This window comes from Tympanuchus pallidicinctus, unplaced genomic scaffold, assembly GCF_026119805.1.
Source record: "Tympanuchus pallidicinctus isolate F22 unplaced genomic scaffold, pur_lepc_1.0 scaffold18, whole genome shotgun sequence".
NCBI classification, from domain to species: Eukaryota; Metazoa; Chordata; class Aves; order Galliformes; family Phasianidae; genus Tympanuchus; species Tympanuchus pallidicinctus.
This window is the reverse complement of record NW_026294699.1, coordinates 5,494,493-5,521,995: the sequence shown is the minus strand read 5'-3', so window position 1 is coordinate 5,521,995 and position 27,503 is coordinate 5,494,493. Positions and strand designations below refer to the sequence as shown.

General features: G+C 39.9%; 1 long non-coding RNA gene across 1 annotated transcript in view; it reads right to left on the bottom strand.

The window, feature by feature from the left end:
* Positions 1-422: 422 nt before the first annotated feature.
* Positions 423-27,503, bottom strand: part of LOC128079206 (uncharacterized) — a 127,466-nt gene continuing 100,385 nt past the window's right edge. Inside the window, exons 2-4 of the long non-coding RNA XR_008206025.1 lie at positions 16,986-17,225; positions 7,188-7,256; positions 423-501 (exon numbers count right to left, since the gene is read on the bottom strand). This is a non-coding gene — a long non-coding RNA (uncharacterized LOC128079206). The remainder of the gene's footprint in view (positions 502-7,187; positions 7,257-16,985; positions 17,226-27,503) is intronic.

Here is a 27,503-nt window from a genome sequence, read left to right as displayed (position 1 = left end):
AAAAGAGACAGTGCTTAAGACACAAAGCAAACAGATAAGAAAATGTATTCTCCAACCTATCATCTTTTATTAAAAACAAAGAAAAGAGGACAATATCTGTGGCTAGAGAGAGATGCTTGTTTTAATGACTTTGGAAAGACTATGCACAAGTAATGGAAAAATTCCGTTTCCTTTGGGTTATTTAGGAAATGATAGCTATTCATCTGTGCATTTGCCAGTCCTATGATGAAGGGATTTAGAACCAGCATTGATTTTATGCTGGATAAAACAAAAAAGTATCTATCATAGAAATACAGAAGATAACACATCAGAATAAAGAATAATAGTTAATTAAGTCCGTTCCTCCCCCCAGTTCCTCTTTTTCAGATGCTGAGAGATTCTGTAATTACAAGTAACTGTGTAACTTATAGGAAAAAAAATCCATGAAGTTTGTGAACACTGTATTTCACCAAGTGCTATCTTCTGGACAAAATATCTTCCTGATGCTCTCTCCTTCTCTTCCTAAAAAACAATTTATCATCACCTGAGGTCACATCAAACACACAATGTCCATTATAAAGAATGTGCAGGCATCTGAAGTTTTTAATTCAGAAACTTGCACTCACAGGTGAGTCTCCCACGTGTATAGAGGGAAGAAAGGAGTGACCAGTTCGTAGACATTTGTTCTGTTTAATCTTCTTCACTTCACAATAAAAGATGAAAAGTGGAAATATTTTTTAAAGAAAAAGTTATTCACTAGAGTGACAAACTAAGGCATTCGTTTATTTCAAATTCTGGTAATCTTAAATAGCACCAATTAAAAAAACTGATCTAAAATCTGTTTTTCATTCATGATCATTTTTAGGCAAGAGACCACAGTCATTGCTTTTAAGAGAAAGTTGAAGTTTCCTGGACCAGAAAGTATTCCTCTCATCACATCTGCATTCCCATCTGGGCAGACAAGTTACAGAAGTGGCTAACACCATGCAACCATTGTACCAAAGGCAGCCCCAGTCCCAGAGAGCTTACAAGCTAAATTACATTCAATTAAACACATTTACAAGCAGTAATACATATGAAAAAAAGATTAAGCAATATGAGTTGCTGCCAGAAAACTCTAATGTTCTTTTTTCTTGCTGGGAAAAGAGCAGCTCTGTAGCCAAACTCTACTGGCACAGGTAACTGCTAGCACATCACAGAAACGCAGCTGAGTTCGCAGAAGTGCTTCCACCACTTTTCTTCACTGTTTTCAAAAGCTACAGAAAATCTGACCCATCTCCCCATGCATACAGCAGCTGCACTGAGAAGAATCATCATTACTAATTACATGTAATTACCTTATGCATAATTACGTCATTATACAATAAAAGCGGCTCCATTTGCCATTTCAAAAACACTCTTATTTTTCTTGCATTTCTTCTCCCTTTCCAGTGTTTCAATTCAAAAGCATCAGCAACTTCCCAACTCCTTCACCTTCCACCTTCTGGTTACGCGGGTTTCATCCTTTTCATTTCTTCAACAGAGATGAATGTAAAATACAAACTCTTTGAAAAGCTGAGAAAACCTCAGCATTCACCAGCCATGGGAAACCTATTTCTAGAACTAAAAGCTTATAAAACTAAGGGCAGCTTTTGTCCTAGATAAGTGCACAATTTCTACTTAAACTTCATTTATGTTGTGCAGCTGGATTTTTTGTGAAGCATTTAACACAGTGGAAGAAACGAATGCCTTGGCAACGTATGAATGTAGTAAGTGTTGTTCCCTGCTTCCAGGCAGAGTCAGACAAGTTTTGTAGAGTGTCAAAGCCTCTGGTTTCAAGAGGTTGCTTTCATGATGAATTTTGCTCCAGAGGAACCCAAACCATTGCTGCCCAGCAGCATTAAAGGATCACTGGTCACTTTATTAGTAGAAAATAAACACCAGCTTTCAAATAATGCAAGACAATGGATTTCTAGTGATTTATAGCCCATTTGAATAATTTTAATTGGACCTTGCTAATTCCTAAGCAGTGGAGCACTGAGAATTACTTCAACAATAATCTAGTTAGAAAAATGGCCCAAGGTGGAACCAAACCGTTAAAATTATACTCCTTCTGGAAATACTTTGCCAGATGCTTAGAAAATAATGCCCATACACAGCTTAATCTCTGGTTATTAGCTGTGCATTTTTCATACATATTATCTTTAAAGAAAAAAACATTCCTGCAGTGACTCTTCAGGTACATTGAGTCTTGATGTGCAAGTGCTGGAATCACACATCTAAGTTCTATAACAAGATACTTTTTCTGAGAAAGCATCACATTGACCACACTTAGGATCAGCTCCTACCCATCTGGGCCTAAACACCTTGATGTAATACAGCTTCATAACTAGTCCCCAAAGACTGCTGTAAGGTCAGCTGGAATAAGAGCTTAAAGAAAGTCATTTACATCAAAGTACACATACATTGTCTTTCTCTGACTTTACCAAAGGAAGAATATGTGCCTGGAAAATCACTGCAGGCTTTTGAGTGAGACAGCAGAGCAGCCTATGCACAGTGCCTTAAGGAGCCATATTCATAGGGTATGGCTCCCGTTCAGCCATATCAAAAACATGAGCAGAGGATTTTATGTCTGTACCCACCCAGTCACACTGCCATGCTCTGATCTCAAATGTCCACATCTCACTTTGAAAATCTTCAAAATCACTTAGACTTTTACGTACATAGACCTTAAGTACATGGAGAGGAGAGAGAAATGTTTTTTTATTTCCTCTGATTCATGTCAGATCATACTGATAGAAAACACACAAATAGACTTTCTTAAATGCAATCACAACTACAGGGGACACAAAAAAAAACACGTCAAGCAAGGTGGTCTCTAACACTGAAACATGTAATCATGAGGGTAATTTAGGAGATAAAAGAGATGGTAAGGAGTTAAAAGCCTTTAAATTTTCTGTGCATTTGAAGGGCGTGGCAATCATAACTTATTTCTATCAATAACTTAACATGTATATTCTGTGATTAATTAAAGGCAAAACTCCTAGATTCCTGCAGACAATAGTCTGGAGCACAACTTCATCTCAGAGACCACAAACTGGTGGTTCATAGTGTCAGTGTGGATAACGGCAGAAATAACTATTGACTTGGAAGATACTAAAAGCTGCAATTACTTCTTCATTTATTCTCATCGCCACGAGGTCACCCAGAAACCAAGAAATACTGTATTCTATACCAGAAAGATGAGCTGAGATGCCACAAAGGGATAAAGTTTCTCATTTGCACAAAGAACACCTGGCAGAGAAGCTGGAAGCCAACAGAAACCCAGCTTTGTTCTCTGTGGTGCAAGCATAAGCCTGCAATCACTAAACTGAGCAATTGGTATAATCCTACTTTTACATCAAGGTAGCAACCTTCCATTCTGAGGGAAAAAAACAAACTAGCTACTGAGGAATATCCCACCTCTCAGCTCTGCCAAATCCTGCCATCACAATGGAAAAGATTCCATGAGCCAGGGCTGACTGGAACATTCCTCTGCCTCTGCTCATGTCTGTCTGGTTTTCTTCAACAAACAGTTGAAATGCTGCTCTCCCCATGTGCTCATCACCCCAAATCAAGTCTAGCATATTATCTAGGATCATTTCTCACTGTCCCCAGACATTATTACCTATTTCCTTACAGGACAACAACCAGAGTTGAAACTAATCCCTTCCCAGATAGCAGCAGGCAGTGCAATCATTATTTCCACAATCCTTGCATGAGGCACTAATCTCATCCTTCTCGTGCTGTTTCATCACCACTCAGTGTTGGCCAGTGTCCTCCCAAATGGCAATGCACAAGTGCTCAAAACGCCTTTGTGCCTGAGAAGAAGGACAAAAATTTTAACAGTGATGGGATACTGAATATGGGAAATTCCTCCTCTAAGTGCCTAATTCCTATCCATCTCCAAACTAAGTACAGCTTATTAAGTAGACAAACCAAAATACCTCTTCCCCACTGAAAGAAATAACAAAACAACTCCCCAAAAATAGTGAGAGAAGAGAATTGAACCTCTAACTAAATGCACTACATCGGCATTCTGACAGCTGTGGCCTTTTTCCAGGAATGCCAGCAAAAGCATTATTTTGGCTAAAAGATTCTGTTCACCTTCAGCCGAAACTGTTAAGCATCACTGAAAGAGACAGCTCAGCTCAGCATCACTGTGTTTACTTGTAATCACCACTCCTGAGGCTTCACTGTATCTCCCATTCCGTTGGCTTGTAAACATTTCAAATGTTATGTCCTTGAGTAACAATTTTCTGCTTTTCCATTTCTTCCCTCAAGTGGTCTAAAGGTTTTCACAGCATTAATTTTTCAGAGACTTAGCTGCAAATCCTCACTGATATTGTTTGAGGAGAAAAGTCAAAATTAGAGTAAAAATTCAACTCATATTATATCTATCTTTCCTGGCAAACATGGTAAAGAGGATAGTACACCGAGCAAGGAATCTTGTTATCCAGAATATTCCCTATATGAAGAAATCTTATATGTATCCATAAGGGAAGCACTATGCATGCCTAATATATTTTCTCACTTATAAGTGTGGCTGGGTTTGGTTTTTGTGTCCAAATTTATACCAAGTCAAATCTCATCATTACTACTAAAGATATGTATTTTCATCTTCTAAAAAGTAATCAGTTCAATAATCTCATTATTAAATTCTACATATATGTACAAAAAAAAATCAAAGTCTTAAAAATAAGCAGTTTGAATTATTCTGGGGATTTATCAAGGCTGCTACTCTGCCATATGGTTAAAACTTGCACCTCATATAATGGACTTAGTGGAATTCAGCCCTACCAGGAACCATTCAAGCATTTAGACAAGGGCAGCCTCCTCAAGTCAAAGTGTCAGACTCACCAACACATTCTTTGTGGAATTCAGTGGGGCCAATCCTGACAACTGGTGGTGCACGTTTTTTTGAACATGAGAGAAACAGAACTGAGATAACAACATTTCTTCAGGGCTCCCCAGATCTATTGTATAGCCTCTGTACCAGGAGTAATCTGGGCTCTATTGAGGCTTGGTAACATTAATGAAAGTTTTCAGAAATGCCAAGCTAAATTTTTGTTAAATGTGTGAAACACTGGAAATCAATAGGTTCATACGTCCCATTAACTAGTAATTCATTTGACTCCAAAACTGCAAACAAAAATAATTCCATTGCTAATCTTTAAAAATGTCTTCATTGGAGAAAACCTGCATTTATTCCCAATGTTTTTTAAAGACTGTTTTATGATATCTGTACTCATCATGACTACAATGCCTCATTATATGATAATACCTGTTCCTATTCATTATGAAAATCTAATTAAGAAGAATAAAGAAGAAAAACATTGCTTACACCTTCCAAAACCCTGGAAAACAGCTCCTCAGAAAGCCTATCTGTGCTGGTCTTGCAGGAATCTCACCACAGAGAAATGCAAGCTTCAAGACAAAACAGGCATCAGGTGAGATGGAGTCTCCAGTTCCTGTGCCTCTGTAAGCTCTACGTACCATGAAGTTGAACAGAACATTGTTGTATGCTATTCTATTACATTCTTACATGGTAATACCTTCCTAAATTGTTTCCTTTAGCACATTTATCAGATACTTTCTTGAATTAATGAAGCTTTGGTAGAGACAATTTCTCTTGACAATAACAACTACACCCTGCCAATAGGTCTGTGGAATTATACTGTCACTTGCTCAGTTACCAAAAGATTTTCATTCTATTTTTGAAAAAACTTTTGTCTTTAGACACTGAGCTTTCAATTTTGGCAGCAGCAAGGCTCTTTTTTTGCCATAGTGCTATTCCTCTGCTACCTAATGGAATATTGATTGTTTGAAGCAAGTGTAAAGCAATCAATACATGAAAAAGAGGAGAAACAGGTAAGAGAAACCATCTCCTCATTCCTTCATACGTAACTGGGACATAGAGAAGTGCACTGAAGCCAACAAGCCAGAAATTTTGGGATTCTAAAAATTTTGTACGGGGTTCTCACTACAAGGCAAAGCTTTGTCACATCGTGTTTGACATGACACGGGGATACCTTGGTATAACAGTTTATGTACAGTGGACTTGCAAGCTTATGCTGCCAGACAGTGGGACTGAGTGAACAGAGCAAATACAGTTTAAACTACAGTGCAATTTTTCTGGTAAGCATCCACAAGTTTCTTTTTATTTGTTTTTTAAATAAAAATAAAGGAGAATGCAGAGTACAACCAACCAGAAGTCTGCAGGTACCTCTCTCAGTATCCAGAAACAGCCTCCAGCAGGTGCCAGCTAGAGGTGGGACAAATTTGGCTACATCAATTTTTACCCTTCTGTAGTCACTTGAATTAAATCAAGAATCTATCTTCACTCTGTTTCTCAAGGGAAGGTTTAAAGTTACATGGCATTTTCATGAGGTATCTACCAACAAAAGAGGCAAGCACCAGGCTGCAAGGATGGCTGAGTGCTGAGCAAAACACTTGCTATGCAAGAAGAGGCCGCAGGGACTGAGTTGGTTCACCCAAGAGAAAGCTTTGGAGCAACTATTATCACCGTGTATAATGTCCAAAAGGGGAAATGGATAGAGAAGATAAAGCCAGAGATTTCTCAGAAATATGCAGATAATGAAGAGGCAATGGCCACAAGATGCAACAAAGGAAGTTGCACCTGAACATAATGAAAGCATTTATCACAGTAAGCATGTTTAAGCACTGAGACTGACTGCGAAGAAACGCTGTGAAATCTCCATTCTTTTTAACATTGAGAAGTTTACTGAAGTACTGAGACACCCAGACCAATAATGAAATTATCACAGAATCCTCAGAGTTGGAAGGGACTTATAAAGGCCACCTAGTCTAGCTCCCCTGCAATGAATAGGGCCAGCACAGCTAGGTCAGGTCTCTTAATGAGTGACCTATGTAGCCCTTCCTTATATACTTCTAGCCTTGACTTATTTTCAGCAATTTCTTGTCAGTGCAGCCAATCACATCAGAGCTGCTACATTAATATTCTCCTTCTTTCCCTTCTAGAGAACTACCACTAAAAATCCCACACACAACAAATTTCTGCAAACATTGACAAAGTCATCATCTAACATTACAGGTGGGTACAGAGTAGCTGGAGTCCAAGTTGTTCCATTAAGTAAATACTAAACATGTCTTTTTCCAAATTTATAACTTGAGTTAATGTCTCACGTGTTCCTGTCATTTCTCCTTACCTCAGAATTCATGCCCTTTTCTCTGGGGCCTAGGCGTTGCAGCCGTTCTTCCACATAGTTCCGTGAAATCTGTTGAGTGGCGGAAATAATTGAGCTTAATTTGATGTAGTCTGGATGCAACATGCAGAGACAACAGTCCCTAAAGTGGTATTTGGCATCTCAGGGCAATGCTTTGTTTTTCTGAGCATTGCTCTGACAGTGTGTGCCCTTACATAGCCTAATCAGACTATAGAGTGCCAGCGAAAAGGCAAATCCATAGCAGAATCATGGCATTCTTTAAACTGCTGGAAGTCTTGTGTGTGTTTGCACAGTCATCCTAGACCACCGAGAATCAAAGCTGTGCCAACACAAGGTATATGCCCCCAGGTGTCCAGAAACACCAGGGCTCTGACACCTGATTTACAGTCAGTGATGACAGGGAGTTGTCAGGATTTCAACTTATTTTCAGGTGTGCCACAAAAACAATCCCTGAATCCCTGTTCTAAGTTGAAGCTGGAATTACCATCTAATGATAAAATACATTTAAATTTCCATCACCATAGACTATTCCCATTGAATTTTCTTATCTTATTCATTACTTGATTTCCCTCCCCCTAAAAGCAGGTTAATAAAAAGCCTTTGATTGGTAGGGTGAATCATCATCCCGTGCAGATGCAAGTTCTTGGAACAGACATACGGTTTTGAGTAAGCCGCAGGTGGTGAAAACGCGGATCTGGGAGCACATGGAGACTTCCCTTCTCCTCCTAAACAACAGAGTCAGGGTGCCCTAGATGGAGTCTTACAGGATCATGGAAAGAATGGAGGAAACTGATAAAAGGTAGACAACAAATGTGAGAGAAAAAAAGTGAAAATATGTTTAAACAAGAGGTAGAAAAAAAAGAGTAATTTATGTGTAATAGCTGATATACATTTATATTACAAGATTAAGCCCTTGAACATTTGTGTAGGAGTCCAAGAATATTTAGAACAACTCCTGTTGTTCAGCTCTAAACACAGCTGGTGGTTACAGCATTAAAGACCACCTTTCATTTATCTTGACTGAGAGGCCCTTAGCACTTAAAAAATAATAATACAAGCCTCCATTTTCTTATCAAATATGAAAGGAAGAACACAAATAGCAACTTTACCCATGTCATTAAGCTTTGCTGTAGGAGGGCCTCTCCTAAGCAGGTTAAAAACATCCTGGCTTATCAACTAACATTTCTGATTGCAACACACCTGGGATCCTGGGACAATGTTGGTCACTAAAGAGAAGAAAGCCACCTCTGCTGGGCCTTCACAAACAGTGACATTTTCCTGATTTACCTATTTATATATGGTTGACTCAAGTAAAACAACCAAATATTCCGCAGTAAGAAATTATAGTAATTAATATCTTTCTAAATGTTTTAGTTCCACTGCATACCAAGACACACAATCAAGTTAAAATGAACCCCAGTCCATCCTTATGTCTGTCTTCTTCCTGTCCATGTTGGCCAGAGGAGCACAGAGTTTATCCCCATGTATAAACTGAGGTCATTTCTCTGCTTGATCAGGCTAGTGACAGTATGCATCTCTGCATTGAAAATGCATTGAATGAGCCAAAGATGGCTCATTCAGGACTGTGTGCATTTCCTGGTAGTCCTTGGTTCCCTTGGATTCCTAAATGAACACAATCTCCATTAAGTTTTTACAAGTTTGTAAATTCAACTAGAGAATTTAGATATCTTCCCCTCTCCCCATTTTCTTTGCATGCTTACCATGCCTAGAATTTATCAAGGTAATGACCACTTGACTAAAATTTGACCAAAATTCAACGCACACAATGCAGACACAGTAAACAACTGTATACACAGGATAATGTAAATAGACAGGATTTCCCAATTTGAGTTCAAATCATGTACTACATAATTCAGATGGCTCTTCAGAATAATAAAAAAAAAATTACACTTCTTGTAAGCACTCCTAACCTAATGCTGAAGTAATGGACTTTTCCTTCCGATGGCTTATTCTGCTTTACCCCTTTTTAAGTGCTACCAGAATCCATGTACATCTAATACCTCGAATCTCTAAGCCCAAAGCTCTAGGCCAATGACAAGAAGCTGAATCCATAACCCTTCCTGCACAGAAAAGCATAACAACAAAACAAAAAGCAAACCAAAAGTAACACCTAGTCTATGATCAGCCACTTAAATATGTTCTCTCCATTTCTTTCTGCTCACTGTCCCAATATTCCATAATTCCATAATATGGCAGTTTATGCCGTACTCATAAACCAGATGAGAGATCATTCAAATATTCTTTAGCTGAACAATTTACAAAGTAAGATCTAGGAACGAGATCACCTTATCACCATCTTTTCAGAAGATGATGAGTTTAGGACTTGATGAAATTAATTCCTGATTATTTGCTTCTAATCAGGCAACTGCAAATCATCACAATTTCTTCTGTTCTCCAGGGTATTTTCAACACAGCAAATATGATTTTAAAATTCTTTGATCACACGAGGCAGCACTGTCTGTTTCAAATTGCCTTTTAATGACTGTATCAGTGATTGGGATTAAACTAAAGGAGATGCAAAAAAGGCAAAAGAGAAAAAATTCTACAAGGCAATTGTCTTGGGATTCTATCTTGATATCAGTTTATGCATGCCAAATTTTTATCTCAGGCTTTCATAGAAATAAGAACCATCTGATGAAGAAGCAAAGAAAACAATTCAAAAACAATTAGGAAATAGATGATACAAAGCAAGCAGAATGAATACTTTCCAGTAATGGAAACGTTGGCAAGTACTGTAAGCAGTGCACACAGTCTTCATGCAGGAAAGCAGAGACATATAGTTGATTTTCATTTCAACCTCATTTGAGACTGGAGCATGTGATTCACTGCTCCATTTAGTTCAAAATTAAAATTAAGCATGTGCTTAAGTACTTTCTTGGACTGAGGCCACATACAAGAGTTACACTGGCTGTGAATTGCAATGGCCACAAGTTGATTCAGAAAGGAAAAGTCAAAGCTTTAAGATGAAATAATTGAGGGTTTTTTGATTGTTAAAGTAAGAATGCATTGGTAACAGGGAAAGCTGTAGCAGTTGCAACAACATAGGAACTGCTGCCCATCACAGCAAGGCTTCAAGTGGACACTGCAGTCAGGCAAGGCTTTTTTCTTTTAATCATCTTGCCTCTCTCCCACTCTCTTTCAGTCTAACAAGATCAACCTACAGCCTTGCATATTTTATTAATGTTACAGCAGTTCAGGCTGCGCCGTGTAATGATTTGGTATTGTTCAATGCACAGGAAGCAGCTGAGCTTAGAATGATGCAGAAGCATCACACCTTTCTCAGAAGACAACTTCATTCCTCAGGAAAGAAAAGAGAGTGTCTGTGATTGATACTGAGGAATCAGAACTGCTAGAGATAGTATCATCAGGTCAGTTGGGGCCTTCCCCATTTCAGCATCCATCTCCTCTTTTCAGTTCTACACTTCACACTAATTGAGCCCAGAAGATTCTGGCCTGACAGGGCTATTGGAGCCTAGAAGTATTAAACTGGAGAATTATGATGTTGATATGTTGTTAAGTGCCTGACTATAGTCCCAGAGAGGAAATGTTCCAATGAAAACAGTTAAAGAAAAGAAATTAAGAAGAAACTTGGCAAAAGAGAAGCCTACCTGAAAGAAAAATTAAATTTCCTTTCTCTTTATGGACCATCACTTTGTCACTGAACCTGTATAATAAAGTATGTCTCTGGAGTTACCTGTGTTACTGAACTCTTCTATCACCTCAGCTACCTATGTGACTGCTTGCCTTAAACTCATCAGCCTTCTTCCACAACATAATCCAAACAAACTGCAAATCAGAATTACCTACATGTTTTTACATGCATTTGACTGCAAAATGGGATACACTTTTGCATTTTGCCAAACAGAGATTTACAGAAACAGCTGAAAGCTTTCCTGGAAACTGGTCTGTAATGCCCATGGGTGGTGCACCTTCTTAAAGCCAGACACCATGTACTGTTACACTCCCTGCAACACTCTGAAAGTCCTTATTCCCTCCTCTTTGTTCAAAGAAGTACAGGAGGACACCGTCAGCCTTGCTGCAGCATCAGCACCTCCATCTGTAAGGAGCAGGCTTTGATCACACCAACTTTTCTCAAGGCTCACTCTTCACAGAACAACTGATCATCCATCAGTCGTTTCACACACGTTCAGGGGAAGCTGTGTGTCAGAGGATCGCAGGTTTGAATTCGTATCTTTGTTTGTCCAAGGGCAGAGGAAATGGCAGGAAGACTTGGTTCATCTTGCATCCTCACCCCATGCTGATGTGTGCTGCTCCATCAGGCTACCTCTGTATCCCAAGCTGTCTCTGGCTACACTCCAACCTTGTCCTGCATCTGCTCTCAATGGTAACAGAAATCTGTGACTTTCACAAAGAGCTTGTACTGGTAGCTCTGTTAGCAAAGTTATGCTGAAAGATTTCACTCTGTACGTATTGTAAAGAAGATATGGGTGAGAGAACTGAGCTTAGCTTAAAAGAATGACAATTTGCTTGTGAACTTGCAGCATTTGTTTTTGAAGAGCACCGTCCAGAAATTTGCCAGGTTTTGTTTACTATTACTGTGAGGTCAGCCATTATCAACTGGAGGATAGTATTTGGGTTGGTCCAGTGGAAGGTGACCCTGCCATAGCAGGGGTGTTGGAACTAGGTGATCTTAAAGGTCCTTTCCAACCCAAACCATTCTATGATTCTGTGCATCTTTGAATAGAAGATTTGCAAATCAGGAAATGCCACGATAAAAGTACAAGCATCATTTAATACCAGTGCCTTACTACTATTGGCATCCTTATGGCTTCAGTCATTTAACTACTTAGCCTTTAAGTAGCTCTCACTTTGAGAACATCCTCTGAAGCACTGCACTGCACAGCCTGGTGAGGGACAGGATCTGCCCGGGCAGGAAGCAGCTACACAAAGATTTGGGACTGAAGTCCTGTTTCTGCTCATTTAATATACCAGTTGGAGTACTAACATAGGAAAATAAAGCCCATCTTGCCCCTTTGTCTTCCACACTCATACAACATCATAAGTGAGATGAAATTATAGGTTAAAAACTCTCTTTAAAGGCCAGTCAGATTCCTGCTGTAATGGTTACTATACACAGTTGCAGAGCCCTGATGTTGGCAGACACATAGGAAGAAAAAAGTCTTGTTTACAGAAATCAGCTGGATTTCCTTATCAATACGGAAACTGTAGGGTGGCTCTTTGTTAGCATTTACTGTCTCACATTTTCTCTTTGAACAGCTTGCAGAGCATCTATTGAAAAAGATAACTGCTGAAAGCTGTACATAACTAAACACCAGGGCTGTAAAGAACAGCAAATGTGGATTCTTTTTTAATGAGTTTCCTTCACAAGTCTTTGTGCTACTGTGCATCTGTTGGTGGACTATGCAGTGAGGTACCAGCTATGCATATAAATGGACAGGCAGAAAATCTGCTTGGGAATTTGTTTTGATGCTTTCTCCCTTCCTCTATAGAAGAAGGAGATGTTTTCCAAAAAATGGAGAAAATGTTACTGCATTTCTGTGCAAGCATCTCTTCTGCTCCAGAATAGGGTTTTTTTGTTAGGTTTTTTTTTTCCTTTTTAATCACAATAAGGGCAGAAAAGACAGGACAATAAGCAGGAATCTCATGCAACTGGCCTGACCCACAGCTTCAGTTGTTTTTGTTAAGCTGTCTTTCTTCAAAGGTTTGTTAGGCCACAAAGTGGTTGAATCTATGTTTGGTATTCAGGACACTTATTTGTCAAGAGAGCTTTAAAACTCACCTCAAGGATCTTGGTGTGAGCAAAAGACTCCAAAAGCCAAGCAAAAGCTGCCAGCTAGTGGCTACTGAGTGAAGGTTTGCCTTTTGGCTCTATAACCTGGAAGTTCTGGAAATTCTAGAAAAGACTCGCTTTTATCGATTGAAAACTTACTTTCGAAATTCTTATTTTTGTCTGCGTTTTTTGTTTTGTTTTTTAGGACACACTTTTCCTTCATGAAAAATTCTCAAAGTTCTTGCCGGTCCTAAAATTAGACATCTCAGCTGGACAGAAGATAACAAGGTTTTCTTACTTCAGTAGACACTTATCATTGGAGGGAAATGATTTCAGATGTGCTCCTTGGGAAATATTTGCCTGGTTAAAACCTTGAATGTTTTATAAGATGTTTTCCAGTTAGTACATCTCTCCTGTACAGCATAACCCAGCCACTGCCTCTTTCTCCAGACAACCGCATTTATCTGCTTCCTTTTTCTATGGTCCGCCTCTCATCAGCGCCATTTCTTCAGAGCACTTCGACATACGGACAAGCAAAAGCCCATAAAAGCTTTTCAAGCCTTGACTTGCTGTGTGAGGAGTGTTGAAGTGCAGGATAGAATCTGATCTCCAAAAATGTCTCTTTGTACTAACTTTGTTAGCTCATATAGTTCCAGACTATCTTCAGATGCACCCGCTGAGATCCCAAGGAAGCACCGAGGACTTTTTCAACTTCCAGGCATTGCTCTAAGAACTTAATGAACTGGAAAAAATTTATCCACTAATGACAAGCCACTGGTTTTTAATCCCTTTTCATCAAATATGAAACATTCATGAGAAAATTGTATGAGAAACAGATTTTTTAAAATAATGTTTGACTCGTAGCAGCATCTCAAGGATGGAAACTGAGTCTTGTATAGTCCAGGTGCTATTGTGAATGTATATAGGAACAACATGTTAGTGCACAAAGTAGGAAACAAAAGGCATGAGGGATATGTCCCTTGGCAGTTTCATCCCTTTTTATAGACTGTCCTTTCTATTTTGGGGACTGGCTGGGCTGGTCACCAGGGGAGATAAATCACCACAGTCTGCAGGGTTGTTAAAGGCATGCTCTTGTTTTAAGCTTGCTTTCTCAACTCCATAATCCACCACGTTTCTGCTTTGGTACACTCCTTTCTGAGACACTAGCCTTACTTTTCTTGCCTTGAACAATAACATGACTGAGCTGTTAATGTTTGCAAAGACCTGACAAGGTGGGGTCTGAGGAAGGAAACACTGAACTGGGAATAAATATCAACAAAGTCCAACTCTTCTAATCTGCAATTTCTCTTGCAAATGATTGACCTCTTAGGTCTCTATAGCATTATCTAACTTAAATGCTTTGTGATTGGGACACATTAATTAACGTTCAACACAGACCCAGAAAACATAATTACATAGGTAGTCTAAGTCCCATTTAAAGTTAGGCCACTGGCAGAGAAACACTGGAGAAAAGGAAACAAATGACATATAAAATAATGCTGTGGGCAAAGCAAACTTGAACAAGCTGAAAAGAGAGAAAGGAGAAGATCATTATCTAAATGGAACAAAACGACCACTCTCAGCTTGATCTAAAGCTCAATGAAGTGAATGGAAATATCTCCATGGACTTCTGTGAGTTCTGCATTAAGCTTTCAAACATTATGAATAGGAATACTAAAGGTTTTTTGTGTGCGTGTTTTTGTTTGTTGGTTGGTGGTTGTTTTGTTGTTATTGTTGTTTGTTTGTTTATCATTTCATACAATTTAGCTCTGCGGTGGAAATGTCATGAAGCAGCAGCTCCTCTTCCCTGTCATTTCCTCCCTGGCCTTCCAACAGCACCACTGGTCAGGTAAGATACAGTCTTTAAAATGAACCAGGACCTATGATCACTTTGTCAAATAGCTTAAAGCAGACTTAGAACAGTGGATGCTTTCAGAAAGGATGTTTACCAGTTCCTCAGACAGGCTGGACTGCCCATGACCACCATCTCAGTGGCATTTCATATTCAATACCTTGGAAATTGTCTGACATTAAAATCTCATGAGAAACCAAAAGTCTTTTAAATGAAGTGATAGTAGAGAGATACTTTTCTAGGTACATACTAGAAATATACACTTTCTGCTTTGACACATCAGAGAAATTGGCTGACTTGATGAAATTATAATGTAGACACCATACTGGGACGCGTAAATAGAATCTTGATTCTCCTTTGGATAAAACAGGTCACCTACAATGGTTTTGCCCAATCACAGTATTGAAATCGAGGGAGCATGGCCCCATTTGTGTCTCTGCAAAGCTCCATAAATTTGCTAATTCTTGACAAGAAACAAGTGAGCCATTTTCAGAACAGGCTACCATAGACAGGTTCACCTAGACCATCCACCTGGTACTCCCATGCTACAAGCACTTATTTACTTCCACAGCTGGCTACGTGGCACTTTACAGTGAAAAAAATGTATGTGTTGCTGTAGAAACATTTACAGCAGGAACAATTGATCTATAGGGAAGTAAAAACACTTTAAAATAGTTCTAATTACATGCAGCCCTGTCATGTTGTTAAATGAGGCCTGCTGCTATTTTATGAATAATTTGCAGAATCCATTGTAAGTAAATTATATTAGGAATTGGGAATAGGCTCTGGACTGCAATGCAGCAGACTTTTCTTTCCCTCCTGCCTTCTTATAATACATTCAGAGTATTTGTTATAGCTACAGAACATAATTGCAATTATACTCAAAGACAAGGAACTATAACGTACAAACAACAGTGTTTCATTTCCCACCAGATTCTGACTTAAGTAATACAAGAAGCTGTGTTAGCAGGAAAAGAGACTCTTTCCAATCAATGAACCAAACAAAATGCTTTGCCTGCATATGGCTGTAAGTTGCAATTGCAAATTTCCTTTTAACCTTTTTAGGTTGGTGCCATGAAGCCCCAAAATATTTCTTTTCCTCTTGAAAGGAATGAAGAATCCAGTATCACGCTATCTGTAACATATTCTGGAATTTATGCCTCCCAGAATTTGGCACAACCACAGAGCAGAATCCCAATTAAAATATGAAAATATTGAATGTTCCATGCTCTGCCCAGCGTTGTCTTTCAGAGCCCTATACCAGAAGGGCTCCTTCCTGTTACGCTAATCCTTCTCACTCCTGCAGATCACTCCAGTTTGTCCCCTCATCTAAGCCAAATCTTGGTTCTCAAAGACAAAACCAAGTTGCTTATACATTTTCTCCATGCCAATGCAGAGAAAATAAGGATTCCCCCTTTCTCTCTTAAACAACTGCACCAAAACACACATAAGTCCTTTAAATGAATTCAATAGAGTGGTCTTCCTCTGTTTCTATACCATAAAATTTGGCTATGAACTTTAATAAACGTAGTTTTATTCTATTTAAGACTAGGAAGGCTGTGATAAACACATAACGTGGCTGCCCGTTTAAGGCTTGTTCACAGGTTGGACAAAATGTAGTCATCAAAACTAAAGAATATTCTTGTTTTTATGGTATGGTTCAGAAAACCTAGAAATTGATCATAGCATTACCCGTACTTGGCTGCTGCTATCTTCACAATTCCTGCAGTCATAATCAATATTCATTTTAACTGCATAGGTCTTTAAACATACCTACATTGTCAACATTAATGTAAATTTAACATAGCTTTAGTCAAGTTCCATAGTCTTCCCACATGCTAAATTCAATGGGCATCTCTGGGTAGATCACTTCATCCACAACATTGTTTCTGCAATTAGAACACCACCTCTTATATAAGACACACATGTCTAGTGAGAATTGAAGGACAAACATGGTATAACAGCAGATATTATGACAACTGCCCTCCACTTATGCAAACATCTTTCAACAACCTGGAAGCTGAGTGTAAGCTTTGTGACAATCAGTTCCTCCTCTAAGATCACAGATAGCATCACATTCTTTCACACCCATTTTTATCTTTGTTATTATTCATTTTGAAACCTGTACAGGGATAAGGAGCAGATTTCTACTTACATGACAATATCTACTTGACTTCAGAACCAGCTTTGCATTTTCAGTGGTGTGTCTGCTTAGCAGCTCATCTTGTTTCTGCTGGGGAACTCATTACGATGCCTGCAGTGTAGTCAATTACCTGGGAATATTCTGATCACCTGCTGCTGCTTTCTTTGATTGCCAGTGGCCTGGCTGCTCTGGTCCATCAGCACAGCTCCAATGCATTTTCCAGGCTGTTATTCTCAGAGATGTATTTTTCTCCTGTGAAGAGAATTCAGATTAAAACAGGCAATTCTTTATGCATAAAATTCTCTGTGAAGATGCATAACAAAAATTGTGGCTTTTATATGATTAATAGAGCTGTCAGGACCTATTTGAGATTTAACTTCCCTGTTGTGAAAGTTTAACTTACTGGTTACAGAATAAATCTACACAGTGTACAATTTTATGGCAGCTGAGAACAGTGTTGAAGTCATTTGGATGCATAAGAGCTGAAGCAAAACATGGCCATAAGGTGTCTTCACTATTTGAAAACATCATTAAAAATCAAAGTATTCAATACAATGTCAATACAACCACTGTGCACTGGTGCTGTGCAACAGCCCAAAGGACTTCGTTGCCTTCCTGCAGGAGGTCTCTCACTAGCAGAGGGTGAACCAACAAATCCACATCTTCCTCAGCCGATCCCTGCCCTGACCCAACATTTGGCTATGGGCTATCTTAAAACACAGCAATTGTCCCAGTGAAACAAGACTGAAGTGCACACACACAAAATCCCATGCAAGAAGCACTTACTGCCTGTTTTCTTCTGATTGCTGCAGTGTCTGCGGCAGTAGTGTCCAACACCAGTAAGAATTCATCCAATCTAAACTCCAGCCAGTAATTTTTAGATCACTCAAAGGCCTGTTCTGCCTTTTTTTCTGTCCTAAGCAGGCTGCTGTGCCCGCAGGTACTCTGTGAGTCATCACACTGTACAATGCTTGCAGGCTACTGTTTATTATTAGTTTTACCTAAATTTCAAATCATACTTTCAAATTCAAAATTGAGAGGTATGGTAAATACGCAGTTCTACTAAGGGAGTTACTATGCACAGTTTGGAGTAGCCTTTCTGGCACAGTGGGCAGCTTTTTGCTGTGTTGCTAGAGCCAGGAGCTTTCCAGGCTTTCACATAAAACATAAAAATATAAGTTAAACATTTAACTTTAACACAGAGGTGTTAGAAATGCCTGCAGAAGTAAGACTCGGATAATTGAAACTGCATAATAACATTCAGCTTAATGAAATGTTGATGTTGTAACAATAGAAAAACATTGCAGAGCACTCATATGACAACACGGAATAATCTGATAGTATAGCACTAAAAAACATCCAGTTGATTAGAGGCCAGGAAGCAATTCCCTTGGAAACAAATTCCATGCTCAGTAGGCTGTCTGTGCTGCTGGATAATGAAGCAGCTCCATGAACAACTCGCAGAACAACAACACAGCAATGAGTTTTAAATATTTCTGCCAGGCACAAAAGCAGGCAGCAATACCCAGTATAACCCACACCCTGAGACTGTGTCCCCACTTTGTACACACTTCTCAAACTGTTTAGGAGATGAGAACGCCAAAAACAAGTCATGCCAGAGCACAAAAATCAGCAGTGTTTGTACCATGTGCTGCAGTACAACCCCAGTCCCAAACACAGATCGGATCCCTCTAAGCATTCTAGGCACTGTGCCTTTACTCCTGTCCACTTATCAGCTGAGCTGAGGACGAGGGGAGGCAGGAGGGCAGAGATGAAGCTACACACAGCAGCAGTGCTCAGGGGCAGGTCAGCTGTGCTGCGCCCCTACCCTCTCTGCAGCATCCACTGCTCCCCATCATTAACAGCATGGCAGGCAGAGCAAGCATGGAATAAGTTACATTAGAGTGGAAACGACATGATTTTCCCATTCATTTACATAACAAAAACTTTTGAATGTCTCAATTCCTCATCTCTTTCTCTTCTGCCATGAACCAAGCACTAGTAGTTACCATGATATGAAGCTGACCTTAAAGAGCTGTGAAGCCTTGTAGCTATGATCCAAGACAGGAAAACTCAGCCTAGTCATTTATTTACATCAGCCTACTGGGCAAACCTCCTGCTAGGATAACAACAGAAAATCTGGAGGGAGGATTGACTCTCACACAGCCAAGACCTGAGCAAGATCAGCCTACAGAGAAACACAGACCAACTGAAACAAAGCACGTAAGATAAGTTAGTCCCTGCATATTGGCCTTATTAGCATGCAGACACGTATTCTCTCAGACAGGTACTTTATACAGAGGTTCATTATCTTACACCATGCTCATAACTCATTCTACTTTTGACTCTGTAGAAACACCTGCTCAGTATTGATTCTAAAGCAGATGTGAAAAGTATGCAGTGGGTATTTTAAAATGTTTTTAAAGTAGCTACTTCCAAAGTGGTGTGAAATCCAGGGTGAAATCCATGTCTATTTTGACTGAAAACAACCTCCTTGGAATCAGTGGAATAGCTTGCACTTACAGTATGGGTGGTGGTGTTCTCAAACCACAGCTTAGTTTGAAGCATATTTGGATCATGACCAGAGAAATTCCTGCCACTGTAATTACCCCCAGCGCTTTCCAGCTCCTAAGCTTCACAAAGTTTCACCAAGCTGCTCATCCACCTGTTTGTGGACATGGGCTCCAAACAATAGAAGAGCAGCAGGTGCCACAGCCACACTGATGCTTCATTTGCAGGTGCAGAAAGAAAATGCATTGGGGTCCCTTTCTCCTTGGAAACTCCTGCTTGAATCTCTACTTACATAATTTAGTTCAGAGAATGAGACTGACACAATACAAGTGGGATCATCAGTTGCTTAGACACGTGTGTCTAATCCCACTTCAGACAACCTGTGTTAATCCAGTATTTGGTTTCTATCAGTTCCTGTCTTGTATTAGCCAGCTCCATTAGACATCTTCCTGTAGGCAGTGAAATCCCACATTTCTTGACTGGGCCCGACAGTCTTTCCCATCTATTGCTCTATATGTATTGTTGTGCAATACAGCTTAGAACTCAGAGGAATAAATTCTGAAACCAAAATAGCACAAATAGTCTTCTTCTACAATTTTTTAAAATACCAAAGGAGGAAAACGCATAAGAAAGATTAGTTTGGCTGAATTGTTTTTCTCCTTGGAAAAGATGCTGAAGACTATATGTGAAGTACATCTTTTTCAGAAAAGACTTTTTCAGAACCATGTTAGACAAGTTTGGAGGGAAATTGTGGTTCTGAGAGAGCAAAACAAAATTCATAAATAGACTGGCTAGATTTGAGAGAATAAGGCAATAAATCAAATCCCCATAAATAGCACTCAGAGTCATGCACCATACAAAGTGACCTGAAGCAGTAGAAAGAAAAAAATTAGAAAGCATAAAACTCAGAAAAAGCAGACAATTTCAAGAGGGCAAACAGTGCATAATTTATAAGTGAGGTAAAACTGCAATGGTAGCAATAAAAAGGTGAAAAAAGAAAACAAGAGTTTTTCACTTTGAAGTTTTGCTGTAAGGTACAATAACTGTGCTTTTGTCAAGGATTTGGAGGACACAAGCAGAAGAAGAACACAGTTCCCCTGCTAGAAGCTTCTGATAGTTACTCACTGATGAAAGCACAACAAGAAGAGCAATGCCAAACTCAGCAAATGGCTCTGCAAGAAAGGAACCTCAGTCATCATTAATCTCAATATTAACAACATGATATGGCTCTTATTTTCTCTATCTCAGGATGCTGTATGCAATTTTGTAAAGACACAGGGAAGAAGAATTGTTGCTATTGAAAACAGCTGAATGCAACTCATGGATTTTAGCATGTAATTTGTTCACATTTATTTATAGTAAGATGTGGCAAGTGGAAGACAGGCCAAATAGAAAACAACAGTTTAACAGTTTCTTCCTAGTTTCATTATTTCTCTGTTTGCACATTCACCTCTTCACTCAGCCCATTCTGATATAACTTACCAGGCTAGGGAGCAATTATTTAAAATGTCTCAATCCACCAGCTCCCACACCGAGCAGCACTGGTGGTGGGCAGGGGCCACGGCCATAACAGCCCTCTGTGCAGCCCCTCACTGCCCACTTCCCTGCTCCAACACGTGCCATCCAGGCTGCACCTCCTCCCTGCCCACAGCCAGTCATGGATTTTCGAGAGGAAATGCAATTTTTGCAAGATCAGGGATAGCACTCTTTTGGTCATTATTGTAATTTCATTCCAGATTTCATGGCATTTAATCTTTCTCAAAACCCCAGCTCTTAAAATGATCTCATATTGTGGCAATATCTGTTTCTCTTAATGAAAAGGACATTTTTATATCCTTCAATTGCAGAAATCACTGTAATTCTGAATGCAAAAGTTCAGAAGCCAAAAGCCAAATTAAAAATAAGCCACTTTATAAAGATACTCTCAATACTTAGAATTAATCCATTACTTCAGGGCAGAATTTCTGAATGCTTAGAACTAACATTAGCATTTTAGATAGTGTACCGAAAAGGCTAGAGGTGTTCTAATCTTCATGTATGGACTAGAGAAGCTTCTGAAAATAGTCACAGTAGTCATAGCAGCAATGTGAGTAATGAAGAAATCCTCTCCCACTACTGGGAAATGTCTCCTTTAGAAAATCAAACAAACAAACAAAAAAAACCCTCAAAATAATTCTCCAACAATCCCATTAAAAAATTCACCCATGCAGCAATAACTGTAAGGGACAAAAGAAACTAGCACTTTCTCTTGCTGCTCAGATCTGAGGTAGCAATGTAGAACGTGTTTTTTTTATTCATTTATTTTTTTAAAATACACAAATACACTGCAACACAAATCTGCAAGAATACTCACGTAAACGTACAGCCTAGTGCATAGAATCACAGAATTGTAGGGGTTGCAAGGGGCCTATGGAGATCATCTTGTCCAACTCCCTGATAAAGCAGGTCCAAAAGAGCAGATTGCATAGGAAAGCATAAGCAAACAACCTACTGTGACATAAGCACTTGACCTGAAAAGCAAACCTGGCGTAGAGATTGCTACCAATTTGTATTGCATCCAAACCAGAACAAGCTTCTCCAGAAGGGAAGCACTTGTCCCATCTACCACCATCTAGCACTCAGTACTAGCTTTATGCTGAAAATGACAACCTAGCTGTACATTAACTGCATAGTTAACAAAGTGTTACTTTTCTTTATAGGACACCTCTCAAGCTTATCATTTGGGAAAAAAAGGTGCTTTTATACTTAGGGAGGAAATGGTGCTGCCTGCCTAAGTAGCAATCACTGCCAGTATGAAGAATACTAGGAAGCACAGAGCTATATTATCAACGACATTTAGAGGGGACAAAAGTACATCCAGAACTGCACTACAACTGCTATTAATGCCTGTTTCTGGGAGAAGATGAAATCTGAATTATCTAGCAATGACTCTGTATGATTACCACAGCTTTTATTTGCTTTTTAACACAATCGCAATTCAGACAGTTTATCATGAAAAGCCCCAAGCTGTGCTTTGCTAACATTACAAACTAAAAAAGAAAATCTGCACTGATGGTGTTGGTTTTGGTGCTCTTAGTTTCCCTCTCAGAACAAGGATTTCCTCCTCCCCCTGTGCATGCATCAATTCCTCGCTGCATTCAAAGCAGAGAGCAGGAATTCAATCCTAATGAGATTGCAGAATGAGAGTTTTAGCTCGGTGTCACTGATGATTCCCATCACAATTAAAGCCAGCATGAGAGGGAATAACAATACCCCTCAGCTTTTCTGTCCTGGCATGCCGCACACTTGCCTCCAACAAGTGTGACCTTTAGGAGTCTGACTGCGTCACGTACCTTCCATGTGAACATCTGATTTTGACCTTGTCAGCATTTTCTATTTCAGCCTCCTTTCCTTTCTCAACGTCTCCCATTGTGGACTGTGCTGGCTATATTTTGGGAGAGAATATGAAAAGGCTAGCTAGTTTTAATGGCTTCTGTTATAAGCAGACTAATTGCTTCTCCTGGGCAGTGTAGTTTCTCCTATGGAGCTTTAGCTGAGTCATAGTTTCCAGCAGTGATGTAACTGTGCACATTACCCCAGAAGTAGAGACACTGAGACACTAAATAGAAAAGTAGAAATAACACCTACATCTAGTGCCACTCGCTGGCTTTTCACCCACTCTGTTTCTGCATGCTGGGCCAGCGGGAGTCATTGCTGCCAGTCGAGATGGGAGGCATGACCTGGAAGGATGTCACTGCAAAGGATCCGGCTCTGTGAGCTTAATGTGAAAACAGACCTCCTGCGTGGCAGAAGTGGCAGCCATCTATATAGCAGTCAAGGAAAATTAAGAGGCAAATGACTGCCTGAATCTCATTTTCTGATGCTTCACCACCAGGCAGCTTGTATCTTTCTGAAGGCCTGACTGAAACAAGACCAAGAAGAAATCTGTTGTCAGTTGCTCTTGTGTTTTGGCTCAGCATTGAATTCAAAGTCAAAGAAGTAGAAGAAGAATACTCAAGAAAAGAGCTACTAAATGAGACACTTGTCAAACTAAGTTAATTTCTGTGCTACCCACTTTGACAGCACCTCTTTAATCACATACCAGAACAAGGCGATGATCAGTGCCACTGAATTAACTTGTAATTTCTTCTGAAATATTAAACACAGTATTGTGTAACTCCGGCTGATAGCATATGACAGTGACCAGGCCTTTTGGAACATTATGTTGCTATGCTGAGAAGCCCTGAAAAAAAATATTTTTTTAATGAAATGTCTGCAGTGGACTACATGGCTTTGAGGCAGTATTACTTCTCTGAGATTGAAAACATGGTAAGGAGATCAGTACAGCAGACACGGTAACAGCATCTTAGTTAAATGCTGCATTATTGCCCTAATAAACCAAAGCCACTGCTAGCAGGAAAGGCTTTTTCAAAGCAGACCTTGATGTCAAGCTGCATTCATGTGAGTTGCTTGAGGAATCTACGCTTACAGCTTATAAATTCTGAACTGTATAAACTTGTCTCTGTAGGAATCACCACATCACAAGGTACTGCTCCCCGGGTAGCACCCTTGTATGCAGGAGGGGCTGGTCTGCTTGAATTACAGCATGGTCACAGCACAGAGCAGAAGGGATCGCTGAGTCCAATGATATCAGGCTAACCTACATTGCGTTATGACGAAGGATCTTCATCCAGCAGTCTGGCCGTCCAGCCAGGAGCAGGGCTGGGGAGGTCAGGCAGTGTGTGTTTGTCTTGGTTGAGTCCTTCCTGCCTAATTAAGCTGTGAGGACACTTCTAAATCGTCTGGACTGTAAAGGCAGCTGGTGCATCTTTTTATTGCAGGTAACATGTTGTGTAGGAGGTGTGTGCAAGTTTTTGTGTTATTACTTTATTTCCAGTTGCTTGAAATATCAATGAATTGGTCAGACCTTAACATGTTATATCTTTTTACTTTTTACTTTTTATATCATAACTATATCCACCCTGAGGAAGAAATGCTAAGTGATTAAAAAGTATGTGAACTGCTCGGATTTGTCAGAGTTTAAGGATTCGTTTGGGGGTACATTTCAGCCCACACATCTTAATTTACTTGTCATGCTCATGTTAAGAATTTTGATAACTTTCTCATAGATTTTACTGCAGATGCGTTACCAGCTGCTCCAGCACTGTCTACCAGCTAGCAATTTGGGACAGATACTTCAAGAACAATACATGGAGTACACCCACAGAAATGCGCTCTCCCACCCCCATTTGTGTTTCCATTTCCCAGCAGAAGCCCTCCTTACACGGGCACAGGAGGATCAGACACAGACTGCTGTAACCAAGGTACTGGAGGGACTGCACTGACAGCTATGGGGAGGTGCTAACAAATAGGAGGCTGGGATGGCAAAGAACATTCTGAACAGAAGAGACAAAGGGGAAGGAAAAGAGAAAATGGAGATATTCAATAGGAACAAAGGGAACTCTGCTATGTAGCCCCAAGCTTTAAAAATCACCCTTAGAAATGGAGCTCTTTGTTTAAACCTGATAAAACATGATTTGGAGGACTGGCATAGCTTCTGACCATCAAAAGCTTTGCCCACCAGCAGTGAGGAGCTGCACATCCTCTCACCATGAAAGAAAGTGAGAGGGGAAAGAAGAAGAGAAGGAAAAAAGAATAAATTGCTGTCAAATTTGAAATATAATCAGTCTGTGATAAGAGATGTCTCCACTACTTACACAGCAGAAAGCCTACCTTGATGCTTGACCCTAAGTCCTTCTACAAAGCCTTTGGACTGGACACATCGTGCTCCCACATCATACATCAGCAATCATTTGCATAGCCATAAATAAGTACACAGCACACAGGAGGGACATGTCCTGAGAACTGAGCAGGGAGGACCCACCTGGGACCTGCCCATCAGCACTGGGAGAGGTGCACAGGATATCTGCAAGGAGGCATTTCGGTTCATTCTTCTCTGAAGGATATCCAATAAAACTGTCCATTAATCTAAAGGACTAAATGTAATTATACAAACACTGTGTTTTCTTGATGACTTCTATGTATTGTAAGAAAGCCAATAAGGATCCTTTGGGGAAAAAAATATCAGAATAAATGCTAACCTAAAAAAATTGACCTGGAGTGAACATAATGCCATTTTACAGTGTGATTTGAGCTGCCTGTAGAGAGTGATTTGGTTCTTTCACAGATCCAAGCTGCTGTTCCTCAGAGTGGCACAGCACTGCATTAGCACACTGCACAGAAAACACTTTTTCAGGGAAAATTAATGCCCTGATAGCCACACCAAGCTCATGTACCAAAGACATCCCTGACTAATTTTTCAAGTATAAAAACAGCAGTCAATAATCCTCCCCCAATCCCCCCAGCCCCCTATTACAGCATCCATTCTTTGGGGACTGCTGAAGCTCATTTCTGTGGCACAAGGCAGGGAACCAGAGCAACCTTAACCTCTTCCAGAGCATTAAAAAACCATCAGGAAATGACTGTCAGTGCTGAAACTGCAATCAGGGAAACAAGCTGAGTTAAATGAACAGATCCCTAATCACTCTGAATTCAGAAGCTGAGATAGTCAGGGAAAGGATGGACCTGATACTTATCATCTGCTTGAAAGGGAAGAGACAGCGTCTGCATGGCACAGAGTCTGAGCTGGAGGGAACATTGTCATACATGGAGGGCAATATTAGCTTCATCATTTCCAGTTCTTGAGCTCTTCTTGCTTCTAGCATTGTTGGCTTGAAAAAATAACCAGAGAATTTTGCTTCCTGAATATACCCACATGAATCCCAACATCTTGCATTTAATGAGCACTTCTATATGAAACAGTTTGCCTGCATCTATTTTACTGTATTACCTTTTGTCTTTTTTTGCTCTAATCGAGTCCTTAACATTTTCTGTAGTTGCCTTCAGATCCTAAAAGAAGTGCAGTCATTTCACAGTTTGTGAGTTATGTCTCCCTTGTACAATACTAAATATTGCTACTTTAAAATCCTCTGTTCTCAACATCCCAAAACACGGTAAGGCTGAAGACATCTGATGAGGGTCCCTAATGAGATCTCATTCAGCTGTGGGTTAGATCAAAAGAGACAAATTTCCCATGGAAAATTTGCTTCATCACTTCCAGTCCCATGTCAGTGGTACTGCAATTGTGTGCATAACATCGATAACAAGCTGCCCCCAGAACTGCCTGTATCAGCAGAAAAAGCAGTAAGAAAGTGCCACTGACTTTTCCCAGAGCCATTTTTCCCCTTACATCTATGTGCCATCTCAGGTATGTTCAACAGTGTTACAGAAGCATCACTGGCTTGACGTGACATCACTACAGGAGGTGTGACACAACAGTTCATTAGCCATGTCAACAGAATTCAAGGAGCTGGCTACCAGGGAGCACACAGGTCAGCCTGGAGAAAGAGCCTAGACAATTTTCTTCATAAAAGAACCTGCAAAGGACCTCCTGAAGCAGATAGAGAGGTACTAAGTAAAAGAGGGATGGGACTGAAATAGACACGAGAGTAGAAAAGAATTGAAAGAAAAGTTGAGGTAAAGGGAATGTGAGGAGGCCTGAGGTGTTTCTCCAGTTTGAGGGGATCCAACATCTATTAAAAGCAAAACAAAGAGGAGACATATTCTCTTGCTATTGGCCTTTCTGTCAAAGGGACTGCAAGTATTCGTGGGGAAGTAGCTGCTGGTGTGACAGGCATATGCTAACTGAGAGGGGAAAAAAACGGACAAGTCAGGAGACCAATACATAAAAACACAAAGGAAAAATAAAATGTACTCCTGAGACAAAACAGAGAATTGTCTTTGAAGTAGAAAATCTATTTTCTAACTTTTGCAGCCTTCACTTCTCAAAGGTCTGGTTTGGCTTCATTTTCTTTCCATTTTCACCACCTATTCAAAAATTGTTTGCATGCCCAGCTCCAGTTATGGATGCTTCCAGTGAGTATTAAACTTACACGAACCAAAGGACACTTTGTCAAGCTTTTTACTGATGTCTTTACTGATGCAGAGCAGAAATGTCTGAGGCTTCCTGGAAGGTTTGTT